The sequence below is a fragment of the Chelonia mydas genome, chromosome 1 (assembly GCF_015237465.2).
Source record: "Chelonia mydas isolate rCheMyd1 chromosome 1, rCheMyd1.pri.v2, whole genome shotgun sequence".
NCBI classification, from domain to species: Eukaryota; Metazoa; Chordata; order Testudines; family Cheloniidae; genus Chelonia; species Chelonia mydas.
Genome location: NC_057849.1, coordinates 125,155,292 through 125,176,814, shown reverse-complemented (window position 1 = coordinate 125,176,814; position 21,523 = coordinate 125,155,292). Strand labels below are relative to the sequence as shown.

At 40.3% G+C, this 21,523-nt stretch overlaps 1 long non-coding RNA gene across 1 annotated transcript; it reads right to left on the bottom strand.

Annotated features, from left to right (window-relative positions):
• Positions 1 to 402: 402 nt before the first annotated feature.
• On the bottom strand, positions 403 to 20,057 carry LOC119565215. Its single transcript, XR_005223859.2, has 3 exons — positions 19,877 to 20,057; positions 13,761 to 13,920; positions 403 to 1,416 (listed from the first exon to the last, which is right to left on the bottom strand). It is a non-coding gene; the product is annotated as an uncharacterized LOC119565215 (long non-coding RNA).
• Between the last annotated feature and the right edge of the window lie 1,466 nt (positions 20,058 to 21,523).

Below are 21,523 nucleotides of genomic sequence, written 5' to 3'. Positions count from 1 at the left end.
TACTGGACATTTTCCCCTCAACTAACTTTATCCTAGGAAGAATAACTCTCTTCACTGCAGGAATTACAAGGTGAAATTCTATGGCCTGTGTTATACTGGGAGTCAGTCTAGGTCATCACAATGGTCCCTTTTGGCTTTCAAATCTGAGTGAGATTTTGCAATATACCATTGCACCCAATTAATTCTCCCTTACCCAAATAAATAATAGTCTTTAGTCAATGATGCCTTTTTGTTCACCTTGGACACTTCTATCCCTTGTTACTCATAACTGAACATCAACTAGAACTAAGTAGATTTTCTTGATTAGTCTGTTCTGAACTGCTTGAATGGGTTGGAAAATATAAGAAGTTAAAATTCAAAATATGGTACCAAAGGAAGGAAAGTAACATGAACAGTGAATTCCCGCCATAAAAAATCTCACTTAGCTGAAAAGTAAATAGCAAAGGGAGATAAGGAATAAAAAACAATGCTGAATACTTAGTAGATGTAAATCCATACTATAGAGCAAACAGACTGAACAAAATAATTATTTTATGTGAGAAAAGCCATTTAATTATATTTTTGAAATGTTTGTTTGTTTAAAACTAACACAAGAGAATAAGCCATAAGCAAAAAACAAAACAAACAAAAAACTTATGAAATGTGTCACAGCCACTGGGCTTACTGCATCTCTGACCCTTCCTGGTCGTTCCACGTGCACACCCCCCCACATTCAAGTTCATACCGTCACCTCTCTCAGGTAGAATCACGCAATTCTCCCACTGTCAGAGTGGGCCCTGCTCTGCAGTCCCCTGTGTGGTCAGCCACAATTACCTCAGCAGGCCTGCCTTAGGTTCAGTATCTCCAGTTCACTTCCCTGCAGGAGCTGAGACAGTGGTATCCAGTAACCAAACTGACGACTTAAAGCAAAGTGTTATTAATTTAGAACTAAAGTTTTCAGAGAAAGCTGGCCTTAAAACAAATAAACAGTCTAGACATGTCTGTACATATCTATCCATCTTCAACATGAGGATCCTGGAAGATGTAAGCTTCCTATGGACCTCCCAACACCTTTAGGGTCTCACTGGCATTTTCTGTTCCCTTTACTAACAAATCATGTCTCCCAACCTGCTTCAGGGAAAGTCTCTTGTAAAAGCCGTTCAGTCTTTTCTGATCACTCTGGTCCTCAGGGATTGTGGCTTCGTAACTGTTGATAGCGAAGGTCTCATCACTAGCAATAAAAGCTTGCAACTTTTTGGAGATGGGATGTAAGATTCTCAAAGGTAAGAGCTTCTTCCATTGCCGAACAGTATGTGTTAAGATGTTCTTAGCTGGGAAACCATCCCATTGCCTTCCTGTTTGTTCTTCCAATAGCACCCATTACAAGGGTGCTGAGCACTTGCAGGCTTCTGCTAGAGTTGTGAATGCTCTGAACTTCTGAAAATTGAATTAAAGCGATAGAGGTGTATAATACATTGAATTAAAGCAATAGAGGTGTATAATACACATTCCACTACCCCAATATAAGTTATACAGACTATCGCAATAACTGGGTTACATATCTGTATCCTTATAGCAGTTCACATTCGCCACAATAAGTATTTTAATTGAAAAAATATTTCACTTGACAAAATCAGTTTTCTAAAATAAGTAAGGGGATAACAGATTGAAGATTATCATCAATGAGAAGGAAAAATACTTCTAGAAGTTTACAAATAAACCATTTACAGGTAAATTCCAGAAAGTTTAGAGATATACTGGTTATATATATGATGGTTCAAGTCTTTCAAGTCACTGGTATCAGTTTGATCCTCTGCATAAGTATTAGTTATTGCCTTTTCTGCAGGAAGTTGAAATGCTAGCCTTAGGGAAGATAATGAAAAGCTTTTCATTAACTGATAATTTCCAAGCAATCTCCTTATGAAAATAAAACCTAAAAAGGAACTTTTATACCAGTAGAAAGGTGGATGTAAAGGATAGCTGTGGGGGATGAGAGGTGCTATGGGTCCTTAATATCTATGTTTAGCCACAAGTTAATTGACTGAATGCAATATATAAACTATACTATCCCAAATGCAGCAGGTATCTTTGGTTAAATAACAATAAACACATGCTACAATCGAACAGTTCTATTCACTTATATATGTAGTATAGGTGTATCAAGGTTCCTTCCCCACTCTGAACTCTAGGGTACAGATATGGGGACCTGCCTGAAAACCTCCTAAGCTTATTTTTACCAGCTTAGGTTAAAACTTCCCCAAGTATACAAACTATTTTACCTTTTGCCCTTGGACTTTCACTGCCACCACCAAATGTCTAACACTGGTTACTGGGAACGAGTCCGTTTGGAAACATCTTTCCCCCCAAAATCCTCCCAAATCTTACACCCCCTTTCCTGGGGAAGGGTTGATAAAAATCCTCACCAATTTGCATAGGTGATCATAGACCCAAACCCTCGGATCTTAAGAACAATGAAAAAGCATTCAGTTTCTTAAAAGAAGAATTTTAATAGAAAAAAAAAAGTAAAAAGAATCACCTCTGTAAAATCAGGATGGTAAATACCTTACAGGGTAATTAGATTCAAAACATAGAGACTCCCTCTAGGCAAAACCTTAAGTTACAAAAAGACACAAAAACAGGAATATCCATTCCATTCAGCACAGCTTATTCTCTCAGCCATTTAAAGAAATCAGAATCTAACGCATTTCTAACTAGATTACTTACTAAGTTCTAAGACTCCATTCCTGTTCTGTCCCCAGCAAAAGCATCACACAGACAGAGAGAGAGGCTTTGTTTCTCCCTCCCCCTAGCTTTTGAAAGTATCTTGTCTCCTCATTGGTCATTTTGGTCAGGTGCCAGCGAGGGTATCCTAGCTTCTTAACTCTTTACAGGTGAAAGGGTTTTTCCTCTGGCCAGGAGGGATTTTAAAGGTGTTTACCCTTCCCTTTATATTTATGACAAGGTCACACCACATATCCCTGGTCACCACACAGTTAGGACACAGTTTCAGTTCACAGTGGTAGATTGGCAGCAGAAGCTTTCCTGCCTGATAGTGCAACATGGGAGGTGTGGGCAGCCAGTCTGTTTCTCTGAAAATCTTTCTCTAATTATGGGGTATCAGGCCTCCATATTAGTCCCCTAAAAGACTGAGCTGGTGAGAGAGATCACCATCCAAAGACACCAGAGGATGTTTACAAGGCTGGCTATCTTTTCTAATGAAAATAACTCAATGTAATTTGTGAGAGGAGCCTCATCATTGTAATTGCTGTAAGCAGGAGTCAGATGGGAACGGATGAGTGAAAATTTGGCAGCCTGAACATTATTAGTAATATTCAGCTGGCCAAACAGCACTGCTGTTCATGTCCTTCTGCAAATGTATTTCACAGTTCACCAACCTTTGCTAAGAGAAATGGAGATATATTATCCTCAGGGTTGAATTCTCCCATACAGAGCTTAGTGCAGTGACTGGAGAGCTGACAGGGAGCGGAGCATGGCTCCCTAGTTTTGCTCTGCCCTGGCCCAGTGCATAGTACAGCTGCAGGGAGCAGTGGGGTTGTTTTAACATACACCACTGGTGTAACATCCCTAAGGGACATTACAGTAGTGGAGAATCATGTGTAGCAGAATTTCATTCTACCAAAACCCCCTTTCTCCATCTTCTCTCCTCTTCTGTCCCATGGTAGAGGAGACATGGAGGAGCAGGTGTGGAGGGTGGCATGGCCTCCTCCACCTGCTTTCCACTGGTTGGAGATTCCCCCAGTACTGGGGGAATTCTCTGGCCAATTTAAGTTTTGCAGCAGGAGGCAGACTCAGCAGAGCTGAGAATATAGCCCCACATCCGCCTTATTCACAGGGGTGCTGAGCACTTGCAGACTTCTGCTAGAGTTGTGAATGATCTGAACTTCTGAAAATCAGGCTTGATCAAATGCAAGTCTCAGTCTTCAAAAGCTCTCAAATTTGGTTTATCACTAGCAGTGTCAGATTATGAAGGAAATCCTCAGCCCATTGAAGTTGGTGGTAAAACTCCCATTGACTTCAGTGGCTTTGGGATTTCATAGCTTGTATGTACATTTTAGCTCTGAGAAAATAACCAAATTGTGCTACCAGATGCAGTCCAGAAAAATCTGTGTCCAGAACTATCTGTACGGAGGGTCTAATTCTCTGGAAATTCCTAGTAATATTCATTCAACATTTTTCACAGGTATTCAGGCCCAAGTCTTTTCTCAAAGTATCTTTGCAGCCATTTTTTGGACGTTGAAATAGGTTTTGGAACTGCTGAATTTACACAATGATGACAGAGGATCACTCACAATACATCTTTGGTGAATACATTTTCTCTCAGGTAGTGTTTACAGCATCTTCTAAAAAGCATATATTTCCATAGTTCTGATGCAGAAAGACCAAACCTCTTCTGTCGCTTAGTGGAGAATTTATTTTCACCATTTTTCACAGTGTTATGGAGACTGTACAAACCAAAGGCACCGCCATTGGTGCCAAAACAATGCATATTTTCCTATACAGAGTATTGGGTTTAGCGTCTCCTAGAATGTGATTGACTTCATGATTTGGGCTTTTAATAACCATATAGCTCTTCAGGTGTGGGTCATGGGATTGGTTTATTTTTCTCTTTGGGGCCTGGTTCCAGAATTGTTCTGAGAGGTTTTAGTTTCAGTCATAAAGACTACTTCAGATGACTTTTCAGCTACCGTTGAGGAAGATATTCACTATGATTTCATGAGAATGTTTTGGTTTTATACTCTAATGACACAAAACTAGGTGGGAAGGTACAATTGGTGTCATTTTGTTCATCTGTTTGTTCTGAGAGTGTGTTTGATAACCAGGAACTCAAAGTGAAACTTGGAGGGGCAAACCCACATGGCTTGGAACATAAAAGAAGTGTTTTTTTAAAGCCATTTGAAGCAAAACGGCCCACTCTTTCACATCTCAGAACAAACCTCACTTGATGCCACAAAGTAAAGTCATTGATTAGATGATGCCATATGAGATGAGATCTTGGCATATCTTCAGTATTATTTTAGGCTTCTTCCTATCTCACAGAAAGCTTGTGAATCAGTCTTATAATATTAATTGTATAGTAGTCTAGACATTTCAAAGTCAGCATAATAATTTCATAGCATGTTCTAGCAGTCTAGTAATTACTTAACATAGCATTTATGTTAATAGAGTCAATATATCCCTGCAATATCATTACAGACTACATTATCTGAATTTTTAGGTAGTTACATCTTGAGAGAAATGTTACTTTCAGTTCTGATGCAGTTCTTTTTTAGAATCTTTGCATATTACCAATAAAAAGTTTGTTCTGCTTCAAAAAGAAAAGGAGTACTTGTGGCACCTTAGAGACTAACAAATTTATTTGAGCATAAGCTTTCGTGAGCTCATCGGAAAGTGAGCTGTAGCTCACGAAAGCTTATGCTCAAATAAATTTGTTAGTCTCTAAGGTACCACAAGTACTCCTTTTCTTTTTGCGCATACAGACTAACATGGCTGCTACTCTGAAACCTGTTCTGCTTCAGTTTTCTCTCTGGCTGAATTATTCCTTGGGTGTAAGAGTACTGCCCTCAGATGGAGAGGCAGCATGGTCCCGTGATTAGTGCACTGGACTGGGACTTAGAAAGCTTGTATTCTATTCTCATCTCTGCCACTGACCTAGTGTATGTCCTTGGGAATGACACTTAACTTGTATGTGCCTCTCTTTCCCTTCCCAAGTCTTGTCTCTTTAGATTGTGAGCTCTTCAAGACAGGAGACTGTCTCTTTATTGTGTATATTTTTGTATGTAAGCATATATATAGGCCCAGCAGAATGGGATTTTGATCTTGGTTAGGGCTTATACATGCTATTATATATATATATATCCATAGATATAAATATTACACAGTGTGAAAACATTGCACTATTCATGGAGAATATTAGTCATTTTCCCAATTACACTATCAATATTTATTGAAATCTGCTAACAATTGAGAGACATTATCCCCAGCAAAATTCAATAAATCAGCATTAATCTAGTAATTTTCACCAACATTTTTGTAGTTTCCTTTTGATCAAAGTTAACAATTTTATTTTTCAGAGTCAAATTTTGATTTTCAAAACTTAATACTGGATGCAAAGCCTAAAGTTTTCATTGTTTTGTGTGAATTTTATCCTGGGAACTGTATTTCCATTTCTGAAAACAAATACCCCTTTTAATGAAGAAAAAAATCAACATATGGGCACCAATCAAAACTGTTACTTGCTTCATTGTTGAAACTCACCCTTTTTTGCACAGGAGTGCCAGCAGTCTTATAGGAAAAACTCTATTTACTGCAAAATTACAGTAGTTTTCCACCTTTAAAATTTATTTCAAACTCTGTAAAAATGTTAAGCAAGAATGGAAAAAAAAGTGGTTTAATGAAAATCTGTGAAACCATTAATTTTCATGGGTTTTGTCTGCAGTGAGAATCTTTTCTACTGTAATTTCAAGCTCCAGTTTTCTTATAATGTCATTTTTAAGGATTCACAGACAATAAAAGGAACAAATGTGTTCTGTTTACTCTTATTTTCTGATTTACTTTATACAGCATAACATAGTTGTAGCACATAGCTTTCAGACTACAAAGTGAAACCTAAAACCCCATTTTTTGTTTCAGATTTTTACATCAAATTAGGTAAGGTTTATAGAAGGAGACTAATAGACTCTTTGGTTCAGGTTTGCAAAGTTGAGGCAGACTGCCAACTTGGTAGTGTTATAGATCTGTACCACACAAATGCAAATACTCTGGATTGAAAGTTTTAGTAAGTAAGGGCTAGAGAACCATTCACACATTGGCCACAGGATCCAATTCAGTCTAGTTCAATAGTGACAACTGACCAGATGTTATCTCCATCAGATGACTCTGTGCTAAGTAATCATCTATCTGACCTCAATTCACTTCATAATGGAAAAGGGGCCACAATAAAAATCACCATCACAACTTGCTTTAGTGGAGAGGCAGGGAACTGGATAGGCATAGAAGACAATAACTTTTAATGCAGTGAGTGTGTGTGGCTAGAACTTCCAACTAAGCAGCTCAAAGCATTTTACAGACATTACTGAAGTTAGTTTGGAGGACAATTCAACAACTTCAGTGCCAAGTCTATTAATATGACATTAAATTCACTTACAATTAAAAGTACTCGATCTGTTGGTGAGACTATAGAGAGGCATAGAAATGCTTAAGCACATTAATTTGTATTAGAGGTGGGCTTCTGTGGCTGAGAGTCCAAAAACAGCTTCCTCTCCCAGCCATTTCCTCCTTTGTGTATTCAATTACTGAACTGAAAAGTACTCCACTACTGTAGGACTGTACAAAATTAGCATTTAAGAGGATGTTTTTGTGGTACTTATAGGAACTACTTGAAATTGGATGACCTTGTAATCCTTTTATCAAAGCATCTACAATTTCCATTTCCAGGAAGGTAAAACAAAAATAAATATTGTGCAAAGAAAATTATTCTGTATGCAGAGCATTTTATTGAATGATAAAATAACAAAAGAATTGAACCGTAAACTCAGTTGAAGCATGTTGGCTCTTGCCAACTCCTTTCAGCGTATGATGTTATACAAGCATGTGATAATGATACAGAATAAATAATGGATGCGCTATTGAATTATACGTTTAAAAGCAAAGGAAATAAGGAGAATGAAAGCAATTAACCCATTCATTATTGTTCTTCACTGCAGCCACTTGTGTAACTTTGGAGCACCAGACTTCCCTCTAGTATGGAGGATAACAATGTGCTTCATCCAATGCACCAGGTGAAGCAGCTTCCCAATTATTAATATTTGGGATTCAAGGGAAAGCTTCACACAAAGCTGATCTGTTCACTCATTGTTTTGGAAGCTGAGAGCATGGAGAATGAGACATTTACTGACAAATCAGGCAGCAATCACATTTGTGGGTTGTATTCTAGTTGGACTATCAGGCCAGAGTAAAAAGAGTTGGACTAGCGGTACCACGCAGTATAATAGCAATGTTATCACAAACTTTTTTCTGTATTTGTGTATTGCAATTCTCCACTCACAGTACAATGTAAGTATTCATGACAACATCGATGAGATGAACAGCATCACCAATGGTTTATTTCTCATTTTCAGTGGCAAAGAACCCATTTCTTTGCTATGGATGCTGACAGGGACCCAACATCTATCTGTTCTTAACTTTTCATAAAACTATGGCAATTGAGGGCATTGACCTAGTTTGAAGACTCAAATGCACTTTAAACTCCTATAAAATATCTTTAAAGGACTTTGATCATTTTATACTACAAACTAGTTTGGCAGCAGGATAGAAGCTGCTACAAATCTGGGAATGCTGCAGGTATGGATCACTCAGCTGACATTACTTCCACAAAAAAGATGCCTGTCACCCATCCAAAATCCTTTGTGAATCCACCATGAACTTCCTAAGTAGCCAGAGCAGGCTTCATTTCTTCCAAAGCACGGGGTTTCCCATGTTTATATAGTTACCCTCTAACATGATTTGCCTCTTTACTAGCTGGGGGAGAACAGGGAGCAGCTGACCCTGACCAGAGAGAAGCCAAGCAGGCAGGTGCTGTGAATCAGCTGGCACAGCTGATCAGCACCGCATGATTAGCCCACACTCTCATCTGGACAATATAAAGGGGGGAAACCAGGAAAAAGGGGGATCTTGTAACCAGAGAGGGAAGGTGTAGGCAGGCAGATCCTGTGGATCCCCCTCTGAATTGTCAGAGAGGGCCCTACCCAATAGCTAGTGGAGGCCAGAAGATCCCAGTCTGAATCCCTAACCAGATTGTTGTTTGTGATAATTTTTACACTTTTCTTTCTCGTTTCTGACAACAATAAACAGAACCCTAAAGAAAGGAACAGAAAACAAACCTGGGTGTGGCTGATTGTCTGTTTCTAGCTGTTAACTAGGGCCACCAGCGTTCACACCTCTGCATGGGTCCAGGGTAATATTTTGGAAGGAGAGGTCCAGCTGACTGGATGCACATTTTTCATGCTCCCTTTGTATTCCTCTTAGGATCTACACAATTTCCTTATATGGTATCCTCTCAGGATTTGAGATGCTCCTTCAGACAGCTGTCTAATGGATGTCTCACCTTCTAGCTGCTGGAGAGATTCTGCAGACTCTGAATGCATGCGATTTTTATGGGGACTCACACACAGTCTAAGCTTTAGAGGTTCAGATTGTCCTCAAATGAATGCTGTGCAGTTATTGCCTCTGTGTGTGACAGCGAGAAACTGCTTGATCATTTATCTCTGTCCAGGCCATAACAAATACAGATGTATCAATAAGATAATGAGCATTGGAAAGGTGAGATGGCCTGGATGTATCATCATCAGATTTGGGCATGAAGGAAATTTGCGTACAAACCTGTGAAAATGGTGCTGGTAATGAACCACACAGCTTCCTGCACCTCCATACTCCATGACTATCTTAAGCCTAACCCTTCTATGTGTGTGTGTGTGTGTGTTTCCACGCACATGCATGTGCTTGGGAATATAGTCCAGATATTTGCCTTTGCTGTTCTGAAAAACACCCGTTTGCAGGCACTAAACCACAGAGAAATCCATAGGCATTTATTATTTATCCCCTGTACTTCGGTACTTAATAACACTCGGGCTGCCTTTAAGCACTGTTGCTAGTCAGAGCAGCTTACGGTTGGCAGTCGGTAATTGCTGTCTCAGCTGCCTGTGTCTAGCAGAGAGCAGATGACATGCCGTGCATCTGTGATTCTCTGACTGTACCAGTGCAATCAGTTTTGGAGAGCCCGATTCCAGGAGAGAGCAAGAGCTGCACAGTAGGATTGTATGCTACATGCAGGAGTGGGGCTCAGAGGATATTTTGTCCCTGCCATCTAATTACTTACCCTAGTGCAGTAATATGGAAATGAGAAATGCCAAGAATGCCACCAACTGGAGGTGTTGATGCAGAAATTTTGACTAATTTCACAGCTTCATAAAGCATAGTATGCCCCACATTGTTACTATTGGCTATGTAGGAGCAACATTCTCCAAATTTCAGAGTAACAGCCGTGTTAGTCTGTATTCGCAAAAAGAAAAGGAGTACTTGTGGCACCTTAGAGACTAACCAATTTATTTGAGCATGAGCTGTCTTCTGCAGTTTCCACAGTATGCATCCGATGAAGTGAGCTATAGCTCACGAAAGCTCATGCTCAAATAAATTGGTTAGTCTCTAAGGTGCCACAAGTACTCATTCTCCAAATTGCAAGATGGCCCCAATTACATAGTGCTTGCAACACAATATGTTAATTTAAGGAATAATTAGCAAGAAAGTTTATTGCAAATCTCACATGATATATCTTTTTATTTCTGAATAGGTTTCTTCTGGAGCTAGTGCTAATTGTTGTCCTCAGGTGGACAGTATTATTAGATTATGGCTTAGATATAGGAGATGTGGTGGAGTGGAGCTTACATGCCCAGGGGGAGAGGCTAAATTCCAATTTATTTGTCTTGGGAAACAATTAAGTTTGCTTTTAATTGTGTCTCAATCCACAGTGGTAAGCAAAGCAGTGATTTGGATGGATTCACCAAGGGCAACTCATGCCTGACAATCCTGATTACCTTCTATGAGAGATAACTGGCTCTGTGGATATGGGGAAAGCAGTGAATGTGATATACCTTGACTTTAGCAAAGCTTTTGATACGGTCTGCCACTGTATTCTAGCTAGCAAGTTAAAGAAGTATGGACTGGATGAATGGACTATAAGGTGGATAGAAAGCTGGCTAGATCGTTGGGCTCAGTGGGTAGTGATCAACAGCTCAATGTCTAGTTGGCAGCCGGTATCAAGCGGAGTGCCCCAAGGGTTGGCCCTGGGGCTGGTTATATTCAACATCTTTATTAATGATCTGGATGATGGGATGGATTGCACCCTCAGCAAGTTCACGAATGACACTAAACTGGGATGAGTGATAGATACGCTGGAGGGAAGGGATAGGATACAGAGGGACCTAGACAAATTGGAGGATTGGGCCAAAGAAATCTGATGAGCTTCCACAAGGACAATGCAGAGTCCTGCACTTAGGATGGAATAATCCCATGCACTGCTACCGTCTGGGGACTGACTGGCTAAGTGGGAGTTCTTCAGAAAAGGACCTGGGGATTACAGCGGATGAGAAGCTGGATATGAGTCAACAGTATGCCCTTGTTGCCAAGAAGGTTTATGGCATATTGGGCTGCATTAATAGGAGCATTGATAGCAGGTCAAGGGAAGTCAGTATTCCCCTCTATTTGGTACTGGTGAGGCTACATCTGGAGTATTGCATCCAGTTTTGGGGCCCCCACTACAGAAAGGATGTGGACAAATTGGAGAGAATTCAGAGGAGGGCAGTGAAAATGATTAGGGCACTGGGGCACATGACGTATGAAGAGAGGTTGAGGGAACTGGGCTTATTTAGTCTGCAGAAGAGAAGAGTGAGGGGGGATTTGATAGCAACTACCTGAAGTGGGGTTCCAAAGAGGATGGAGCTAGGCTGTTCTCAGTGGTAAGAGATGACAGAACAAGGAGCAATGGTCTCAAGTTGCAGTGGGGGAGATCTAGGTTGGATATTAGGAAAAACTCTTTCACTAGGAGGGTGCTGAAGCACTGAAATGGGATATCTAGGGAGGTGGTGGAACCTCCATCCTTGGAGGTTTTTAATGCCCAGCTTGAAAAAAGCCTTGGCTGGGATGTTTTATTGGGGGTTGGTCCTGCTTTGAGCAGGGTGTTGGACTAGATTACCTCCTGAGGTCTCTTCCAACCCTAATCTTCTATGATTCAATTATTTCAGAAATACATTCCACAAGAGCTCCAACTTCATTTTCAAATAGGACAAGGTAACCTCTGACCCCCTGCAGTTGTAGCTCAACCTCTGTAATCGGACATGATGGCAAGCTGCAGCATTTTTTTAAAAAGTTCAACACTGAGCTGTTGGACATGCTAAATATCAGTTTCCATAATCTCAGATATGCTGAACACAAGTTGTGTTCTAGAAGTTCCTCTCTGAATGGGCTATCTGGGAGGGGGGGCTTGGGTAACATGAGTGAGGAGAGACTTCAGGACATATTCTGACCTAATATCTTTCTTCTTCCCCTTTTATCAGCCGGCTGGGGTCAGGTTGACAGAGCAGTCTTTTTCAGGTTTGCCAGTCCAGCACTCACTCCATATTCACTCCATCCTCTCATACACAGTCTATCCGCTGTTTTCTTAGCTATCCTCTTGTTCAGTGCCCACAAGTTCTAGTCTCAAATTCCTCTCTAACAGGATTGCCTTCATCTGTTTTTCTTGCATATCATTTCAGCCTCCTCTTTTGCACATTCTCTCTGATACCACAGTCCTTGGTCTTACTCCTGATGGCATCATTCTGCATGAGGTCCAGCAATGATCCCCCTATTTACTGCCCTCAAATATCTCATTTCAGTGGCTTCAAGTCTTCTCAAGTGCCTCTCTTTGGTCATTCATGACTCAGATCCCTTTAGAAGACCTGGTCTTATCTATTTTGATCTAATATCCGTTCAAAATATATCACTGGAGAAGCATAGAACTTAGAATATGGACTCTGGACCGTCACTGCTATGCATTTCACTTTTGCACCATTCAAGTAGAGAGGTCATAAACTATATTACTGTTGCTTTCTTAAATCAGGGACCATTGCAACAATCATCACACTTTGTGTTTATGATGACTTTCAATTCAAATGTATTCCTGTTATGTTTAAAGTGCTTACCCTATAAGTCACAGGTGTTCCAGAAGAGAGATTCTGTACTGTCGGAAAGAGATAGGCATTGTGTGCATATAGTTACACTTAGGAACAATGGTCAGAACATTAATACAATGTGATGGATTTTTTTTTATAGTGGGATTTTGGCCATGAGTGGCCAAACATTTAATCCAATTTTCAGATACATGGATAATTTAACATTAGTCTATAAATTCTTCCTGGTTTGGGATGCCCAAAAGTAGCACCTTTAAAATTGACATACACATCTTTTTTATCAAGGAAAAGAAGTATGTGACAATATGAATCTGACTGATGCCAAATACCAAAATATTTTGATTTGTATTACTGCCTAGACTGGTTTGGAAGTCTAGAAATTACTGAATAACTGATATGTCAAGTTAAGAACATTGGTACAAAACATATAGCTATTTCTTTGCCATTTCATTGCTGAAAATCAGGACGATTCATGGGGATTTACTATATTGTAAATGTTATCTGAAAACATTTCTCATCATATTCCAGCTCCTATTCTCATTGCTGATTCTTTCCTACCCTAATGGACGGTCCATATTCTCCAGTGACTCTACACATTCTTTCTTCACTTCAAATAACCAGTTCCATCTTTTCTACAATAACCTATTCTTTCCCTGTTTCCACTTTTCCCCCTTCTTCTCACCACTTACACTGCTGTGGGCAAATCTGATATTTTTCTTGTTCTGGAGCTGTACGTTCAAAATAGCTTTCACACTACTGGATCCTGTAAATTAACACTAGAAGCATTCATTAACTCTTTAAAATAAATAAGTGACTTAAAGAAGCAGACAGATTGTATTTAATGTGAATTTGCAGGAAAACACTGCAGGATTGTCTTTAGTCAGGCTGATCTGGCTGTGCATTGCCAATGAAAACACTTCGGGATGAATATCTTTTTAATGCACAAGAAAAAGAGGTGTATCAGACGAGATGGCCTTCAATAATTTTATTTAAAACCACATGGAATAATAACACAAAACATGGAAACCTGAGGAAACCTACCATAAATTTCCAATGGTGAACCTGGTACAATCAGCAAAAAATATTGTGGTGGCTGGAAGGTTGAAAACTGGTGAACAGGAACAAAAGAAATCTCATGAATTCTTCTGTGGAGGGAAGCAGTTCCTTATGTTCCATTGTGGCTTAGAGTTGATGCTGTTTTCTGTAGTAAAAATGATCATTTATTGGATTCAGTTGCAGGATGGATTAGAAGGGTTAGGGAAGGAGGTAACTACCATGATAACGACAGTCTTTCACCATATCTGGCTGGCAGAGTTTTTATCATTACAGTCATTGTATTTGGTCAATATGAAGATAATCTTTGTCAGTTTTTCTGAGCAATTCAGATTAAAAAAAGATACCTTGTAATATCCACATTGTAGCACCACTGCTCTTATCTTCTAACTTATTTTAGACTTAAAATCTTATTGTGAACCTCTGTTTTGTTTTTTGTTCTTACACAGAAAGGAGCAATAAGACATAACAATAGCCTGAATGAATGAGGAAGCAGACAGTGAGGAGCTGAAGATGGCACTCAAGCTGTAATAATGGATTTGTCAACAGTAAGAGAAAAAGGAGGAAATGGAAAAGGGTTGGTGTGAAAGAGGGAACCCTGTTTTGGACACCTTGAGTGTAAAATGGAAGCAGAACAAGAAGAAGGAGATGCTTAAGTAACAGCTGGACATTGAGATTGGGCAGAGTTAAGTAAATCATCCAAGGGGCAGCAATTAAAAGCTCTAGGGTTGATAAGGTTACCAAGAGGGGGAAAAGGGGGACAGAGGTCCAAAATCTGAGGGACATCAACAAATAGGGGGAGAGGCCAGGATGTGAAATAAACAAAAGAGATGTTAAAGGAGTCTCCCATGATCTGTCCACAGTTTGAAATTTATCAAACAGTGAATGGTTTTAGAAACCACATATCTCTCCTGCACCTAAGCTTGACATGGGAATTTCTTGATATTTCATCCTTAGTCTCCATTGTTGAAGTAAACCCATGAGTATTTATATATTATTTAGTTCTTAGGAAAGCTACATACCCATAATTCATGGTATTTCTTATAATGAATACCCCCATTAAGATTATCTTGCATATTGGTTACTCCTCTTTTTTCCCTACTGTTTTTAAATAGAGCAACTGTTCTGGAAACAGGACTACCATAGACTGACTTAAATTCCCAAATAAGTGTCTTAAAGTAACTTTGGAAACACATATATTATGCCAAACCACTTGTAGTGATAGATTAAATGATAAAGAAAACTGTTCTAATCTAAATTACATTACAGTTTAAAGTTTATAACTGGAAGACTACTGATTGATTTGCATTGAATGTTTAGGACAAGGTTGAGCAAGGCTATAATGAAAATTATTTAATCTAACTCACTTTGAAAGTGAAATAGGAAAGTTATTTTTGATTGGTCAAAGTGCTACAATATAAAACACAGGAAGATTTTAATTACACTTTGGAATTCATAACATAATGTTAGTTTTCTAAGTAAGACTTACATATCTAGATGCATCTCCTGCAGCCTTTGAAATATTATCTTATAAGAATGTCAATGATTAATTATCTGAGTGTCTAGTGAATCATTAAAGCACAGCTTGTAGAAAAAGTTGATTGAAAGTTTATGTCCAATACAATTACCATGTTGCCCATCAGATTTGTAAAATTATAACACCAACGTCATTATTTATGTTTGAAAAGTTTACATTTTCAGCTACAATATTTTGGTATCATACCCACACGTACTCAAATTCAAGTTAAGCAACAGAAAATGTTTACCAGGCAAGAAATGTTCCTACTGTTATTAAAAGTAACCTAGTTGAAACACAAGAGCCATTTGTTAACCCCATAAAATTAAAATCTGCCAAGGAATATTAAAATGATAATTATAAAAACCTTCACTTTTCATTTCAATTAAATGGAATACAAGTAAAATAGCTAATACATAAGCCACATGGCTTTCTCATAATTAAAATATCTCTTCTGTTGTGTTGCTCAACATGCATGCTGGTTTTATTCTATCAGTTTAAATTATAGAAATTAAGGGCCATCAATTAATGTAGGATTGAAATTAGATGAAGGTTTCTAACCATCAGAGGAGTAAAGTTTTGGAAGAGCCTTCCCAGGGAGCAGTGGGGGCAAATAATGTAACTGGCTTCAAGACTGAGCTTGATAAGTTTATGGAGGGGATGGTATGATGAGACAGCTTACAATGGTATGTAGCTGATCTGCGACTGCTAGAAGCAAATACCTCCTATGGCCGGTGACACTAGTTTGGGAGGGCTCTGAGTTACTATAGAGAATTCTTATTCAGGTGTCTGGTCTGGTATGTCTTGCCGACATGCTCAGGGCCTAAATAATTGCCATATTTGTGGGTCAAGAAAGAATTTTCCCGTGGGGTGTATTGGCAGGGTGGTGGGGGGTTCATCTTCCTCTTCAGCATGGGGCACAGGTCACTTGCAGGTTTAAACAAGCGAAAAAGTTTGATTCACTGTATCTTGAAGTCTTTAAGTCATAACTTGAGCATTTCAGTAACTCAGCCAGAAGCAAGGGATCTGTTACAGGAGCGGGTGGGTGAGGTTCTGTGGCCTGCAACAAAAGCGCTGACTTTTGGTTTTGGCGGTGGGTGCTCCACGCCCGCTCTACCCCGAGGCCCTGCTCCTGCTCAGCCTCTTCCCCTGAGGCCCCATCCCCACTCTGCCTCTTCCCACTCCTGCTCTGCCTCTTCCTCCCCCACTTTGACTGCTGCTGGGCCCTCTCTGCCCCCACCCCCAAGGTCCCTGCCATTTGTTCTTCTCTGCCCCTGAGGCCCCACCCACCTGTCACTCACTCCCCTTCACTCCCTCTTCTGAGCCCCCCTGCCCACTGCTTTCTCCTCTCCGCCTCCCTCTCCTGAGCATCTCCCTCTAGCTCCTTTCTGCCGTCTCCTGCAAGGCTCCTCCCTCCCATCTACCTGCTGCTCACTTTAATCCACCCCATCCCCGAGTGCCTTCTGCCCACCCCTCTCTTCTCTCTGCCCCCTCTGGCCTTAAAGTTGAGTGATGGAGGGATGGGGCAGAGAGGAGTGAGTGGCAGGGGCCTCAGGAGAAAAGGTGGAGTAGGGGTGGAGAGAAGTGCAGCACAAGTGGGTGAAGAGGCCAAGCAGGGGTAGGGTCTCAGGGAAGAATGCAGCTGGGGCCATTGTCCATGGATGCTTGAGCACTGGCTCATTCACAGATTTGGCACCTATGGCCTGCAATGTACAGGAGGCCAGACACGATTATCATGATGGTCTCTTCTGGCCTTAAAACCTATGAGTCTGTGAGGGCTGTATCTGCAAATGTTCAAGTATTACATGGCTTGTGAGTAGAGGCCAGATTTTGCAGTTACACTGTCATCTTCCGAAAGTAAAAAGGAAGTTTTAAAAAAAAGAGGGTTTTTTGTTTTTTCTTTTTAAAAAAGGGTTGCGGCTGTAGGCAGAATGGACTGGTGCAAAACCAACTACAGTTATGAGTGAATAGTTGGGGGTCCTATTGAAGTCCAACTCCCATTGAAGTCAATTGGAGACAGGTCAAATCCCTAGTGGCAAAAGTGGCATTTTTGAAAACCATTGCAGGGACTAAGAATCGGTAAGGGCAAGGGGGTACAGTAATATGGAGGATGCACCTGATGAGTCAGTTAGTTTCAATCCATCCCTCATGAACTGTTCTATAGAATTATTATCATTTATTTATATTACTTAGCACTTAGAAACCCTACTTATGGACCAAGGCCCAGATCCACAAAGATACTTAGAAATTACGTCCCATGGCTTTGAGGATCCAGGCCCAAAACCCCATTGGCTGGTGCTCTACAAACACAGAACAAAGAGACAATCCTTGCCTCAAAGTATGAAATAAGGAATGAACCTTCAGGGTTCTATACAATTTTAAAAGGTTTTCTCAAAGTGACTCTTAAAATCTGTAGAATTGAATAGAGAATGACATTCCTGCTATAGCAGGGGTTGGCAACCTTCAGCACGTGGCCCATCTGGGTAATCCGCTGGTGTGTTACGAGACATTTTCTTTATGTTGTCCATCTGCAGGCACAACCCCACACAGCTCCCAGAGGCTGCGATTCGCCGTTTCCAGCCAATGGGAGATGCGGGAAGCGGCGCAGGACACAGGGACGTGCTGGCCACTGCTTCCCACAGCTCCCATTGGCTGGGAACGGCAAACCACAGCCACTGGGAGCTGTGTGGGGCCATGCCTGCAGATATTCAACGTAAACAAAATGTCTCGCGGCCTGCCAGCGGATTACCCTGATAGGCCGTGTCATAAATATAAAGGGAAGGGTAACCACTTTTCTGTGTACAGTGCTATAAAATCCTCCTGGCCAGAGGCAACATCCTATTACCTGTAAAGGGTTAAGAAGCTCAGCTAACCTGGCTGGCACCTGACCCAAAGGACCAATAAGGGGACAAGATACTTTCAAATCTGGGGGCGGGGGGAAGGCTTTTGTTTGTGCTCTTTGTTTACGTTTTGTTCTCTCTTGGGACTGAGAGAGGCCAGACGGAAATCCATCTTCTCCAACCCATCCTAATCCAAGTCTCCAATATTGCAACCAGTATAGGTAAGCCAGGCAAGGCGGATTAGTTTATCTTTTGTTTTATGTGAATTTTCCTTCTGTTAAGGGGGAGGTTTATTCCTGTTTTCTGTAACTAAGGTTTTGCTCAGAGGGGGATCCTCTGTGTTTTGAATCTGAATACCCTGTAAAGTATTTTCCATCCTGATTTTACAGAGGTGATTCTTTTACCTTTTCTTTAATTAAAATTCTTCTTTTAAGAACCTGATCGATTTTTCGTTGTTCTAAAGATCCAAGGGTTGGGGTCTGTGTTCACCTGTACAAATTGGTGAGGATTATTATCAAATCTCCCCAGAAAAGGGGGTGTAGGACTTGGGGGGATATTTTGGGGAAAGACATCTCCAAGTGGTCTCTTTCCCTGGTCTTTGTTTTAAACGCTTGGTGGTGGCAGCATACTGTCCAAGGCCAAGGCAAAGTTTGTACCTTGGGGAAGTTTTTAACCTAAGTTGGTAAGAATAAGCTTAGGGGGTCTTTCACGCGGGTCCCCACATCTGTACCCTAGAGTTCAGAGTGGGGAAGGAACCCTGACAGGCCGTGTGCTGAAGATTGCCAACCCCTGTTCTGTAGGTTTTTTTCAACCATCATGTAGAATTCTAGAGCATGGATATGATTCTATTGGATCCAAAGAAGATACAGAAAAATATCATGTTTTGTTAAATACTACAGAAGTTTCCCATAAAAAAAACTATTCTGGGAATAGAACCAGGCTCAGAAGCATCCGTGTGGCTAATTTGTTCCCCTTTCTCCTATTCCTTGTCTGTCCTATGCCTTAGTCTTTTTCTCGTGTGGGATAAGCACATATTACTGCTTAGTGCCAAACAGCTACAAACTACTGCCCAGGGAATGTTTTTAATCTGCCTGCCGTGCATGGCATAGCTGGTCTAATGAATCAATGCAGGTTAGCTGGTGTCTATTGGTTGCCTTGTACAGGCATTAGTAGAAAGAATATCTCGTGACAAGTTTTGAGGCTGTAGTTGCCCCTTGCCCCTGCACATCTGTTAGGAAGTTCTGTGTTGGATACTGGAGTGGTGTTATCCCAAAAATGAATTTAGGGACAGGGCTATAATAACTTGCCTATTGCCTCCTTAATCTGTTCTCCCTGAGGTAAAAGTTCCTGGAGTTGCTAAGGAAAACACTAAAGGACAGGGCTATACCTTCCAATAAAGTAATTGACATGGGCAATGTTCTTTTTATTGATGTAACTAATAATCCCTAATACAGTGTATACTAAAAATCCTAAACAAAACACAAAAGCCTTGAGACACAAATCCCTTATTGCAAGTTAACGAGCACTTACACTGCAATAGCATATAGTCTAAATGATTCTAAGCAAAGCAATTTGTTGTAAGTGGACAGTTTGCAACAAATTGCTGACAGCAGATCTTAAATTGCTTTAAAGTTTAGATAGATAAAATACAATTAAAATACACTCACACACATTTCAAGCATACACATACTAACCTTATTTATACTGTACTTTCCCAAAACTTTGCATTAAAAGAATATTAAGCTTACTCTATCAATCCATTGCTGTTATCTTTTACAAATCACTGCTATTGCTGTTCAGTTCCTGGTCAGTCAGCTCTGGTCTGCTTCAGCTTTCTTTTGTCTCTCTGCAGCAGTTTTTCTTTGGCTTCTTTTGTTGGCTTCTGGGCTTTCCCTGCATGCCTCTCTCCTTCTTCAGACACAGACTCCGAACTCCGAAATCATTGTTGGAAGTTCTGTCTTTATATAACCTTCCTATTCTTAGCTACAGTTACCTCACTTGCACATGCTCAGTCTTGACCATTACCTCAGAGTTCTGATTGAAGGCTCTGACCTTTAAAACAAGTTGTGACCAGTATGAGTAGGTTCTGACCAGCTAACTGCTCACCTAACTGACCTCTCTGTCACCCATTACTGCACATGCTCAGTAGCCACCAGTCTTGCATATGCTCACTATTGCCATTTACATCAGAGCTATGATTCTGTCGGTCCACACAAACACACATACTTGGCTCTTTACCAGGCACCATTTAAGAAATCCTAGGTTTTCACCGAACATGCTCAGGGTCTGCGGAATTCATCTAAAGGTGGAGTGATTTTTGCTTATCCAGAATAGAGATCAGAATCACAAAGTAGAGACTGGAGAATTTTCCCTGGTAATAATGGGAGAGGGAAATTTGCAAATATTTTGTGTGAGAATATGCAAAAATTCTTCAGGGTACAAGAAGACAAAATGAAAGATATCCTTTCCCTGTCATAGAATCACAGAATTATAGGACTGGAAAGGACCTCAAGAGGTCATTTAGTCCAGTCCCCTACACTCACAGCAGGGCCAAGTATTATCTATCTCCCCTTCTTTTATTTTATGCCTGCGTCCCACATTATCAGTACACAGGATGGTGGGTTGTTTAAGACATCTCAGCAGTGGCAATAGAAGCCCTGTAGCTTCTAAAGGCTACCTCCAACTCTCCATATGAGTGACCAGGTTTTCCAGATGCCTGTCCAGCACATACAGGTTTTCAGAGATGTACTTGAGCCTAATTCACAAATAATTAGGAAATACTGGCTCTCCCAGGTGTGCCTATGTCAAGGCTAGTTGCTGCTGTAATACAAATAGTAAACAATAATCAGTTTCACTTGGAAGAAGCCAAAGAGATCACGTGTTTCAAAGAGATCACGTGTTTGAGTGTATTCTGAAATTTAATGTATATTACAATGAGAATTGTGTTCTCAGTTGGGAAAATGCCAAAAGCCAAATGAAAGAAAAATCTAGGGATTCAAATAAAAGATGTAGCCCTGGAATAATGTCAAACTCAGGATATGACAGAAATCAAAACAGAAAATGTTGTTTATTCTGACAATTCATGGCACTTCTCTGGTAGCAAAATGACACCACTTGGTAGTAATTATGCAAAGTGTATTTTCTCCACTCAAGCACACTTTAAACTCAACCTGCACTGCAATACAGATTTCAGTAGTCAGTAACCATCTTTACAGGTGATTCATTAACACATTTTCTGGATAACCGCCTTGGTATTCAGCAGCTACCTCTCTGAGGCTTCACTAGATGACAAAAGAACACAGAAGCACACTATAATTCAAAAGAGAGAAATCTTTCATGCAATGAATAATACATTATACAGATACAGATAGTTTAAACAATTTATGTACATAGCC